Here is a 1,352-nt window from a genome sequence, read left to right on the forward strand (position 1 = left end):
ACAACTTGAAGCATTAAACAGCAAAAACACCACGATTATTGGAGCCATCTCATCAACTCAGCAGCCTGATAGTATTATCAAGGTTTTCAGACGTGCTCTCGGATTTGAGGGGATAAAGCTTGTAAAGGCAGACCTGACGACATTGGGCATTGTTGGGTTTTTTTGATGTAGGTCCCTTATTTGTTTCCTTGTTTGCCTCGCCTATTGTTTAGTTTTGTTAGGAAAGAAACTTTCTTTACCTGTTAACTAAAGGGCAGGGGGGCGGGAGGCAGGGGGGGATTAACTGGTTTCTCGGTGCAGTCGGAAATGGTCCAAAAGACTGAGAACAATGATCTCGTTTTGCTTCCAGCAGGATGCTTGAGAGCAGTTTGCTTCTCCGAGGGTTAATAGAAACACGTCTCCCACTACATTGCAGCACTGAAATGTATTGTTTTTTTTCCCACCCAGACTGTAAATAGCTCACATTTTAAGGTAAATATCAGGGTTACACGTATCATGTTACCTGATTTGTATTGATTTGCTTTTTCTTTTCTTTTTGCCTTTTTAATGCTCGCTGTATTTCCTGCACAAGAAACAGGGTTTCACGCACAGAGGCAATGCTGCCTCATTGCACACCCTGATAAGATTTAAGGTTTTTAATTTTCTGGTGTCATCCTCAGTTGGAGCGGTTGAACTCCCTCGTCTCCAAGCTGAGGATTATCCAGAACAAAACTTTAAAAGGCGGGGGGGAACTTTTTCAGAGAATCTGCCCCTATATTTTGTAGTGTAAAGATGCATTTTGGTTTTGTTTTTTTTTTTAATTGTGGAAATGGCATTATAGTGGACTGGGAAAGGAGGAGTTAATGTTGCTTTTACACTGTCTCCCTTTTACAGCTGTATCTTCTTACAGGGGAAAAAAAAAAGGAAATCCAACATCCTGAAGACAATTTTCTGAAGGATAGTAAAAGGAGAAGAAAAAAAAAATCCTCCTTCTCTGCCATTCCCAATAAACTACTGGGAAAAACAAACTTTTACAGCTTCATTTCATAATGCCAGGTCAAAGAAATAAATTGGAAAAGGGAAAGTTTGTTGAAATCTCCTTAGTGCCAGCTGAATCGGATGAGACGGGAGATGCCAAATGCACAGACACGAAGGAGGAAAAAACCCCAACTTTCTATGTTGACGTGCGTGGTGTTCATTTTGCTCTCTGGGTTTTGACTTTGTAATGAACTCCCAGGGGCCCATGCCGCCCCGGGGGTCAGAGAGCAATGTTTACATTCATTTAGATTTTCAAAATCGAATCCCTCAAGAGGCGAGGGAGGGAAAAAAAAACCCTTTACCTTTTAAAGAAAAAAAAAATCATCAGACGTTGC

General features: G+C 41.1%; 1 long non-coding RNA gene across 1 annotated transcript; it reads left to right on the forward strand.

Annotated features, from left to right (window-relative positions):
- Window positions 1-6: 6 nt before the first annotated feature.
- On the forward strand, window positions 7-1,137 carry LOC109287613. The gene is made up of 2 exons (XR_002094913.1): window positions 7-167; window positions 874-1,137. It is a non-coding gene; the product is annotated as an uncharacterized LOC109287613 (long non-coding RNA).
- Window positions 1,138-1,352: the final 215 nt, after the last annotated feature.

This window comes from Gavialis gangeticus, unplaced genomic scaffold (assembly GCF_001723915.1).
Source record: "Gavialis gangeticus isolate Ggan-Ray unplaced genomic scaffold, GavGan_comp1, whole genome shotgun sequence".
Lineage (NCBI taxonomy): Eukaryota > Metazoa > Chordata > Crocodylia > Gavialidae > Gavialis > Gavialis gangeticus.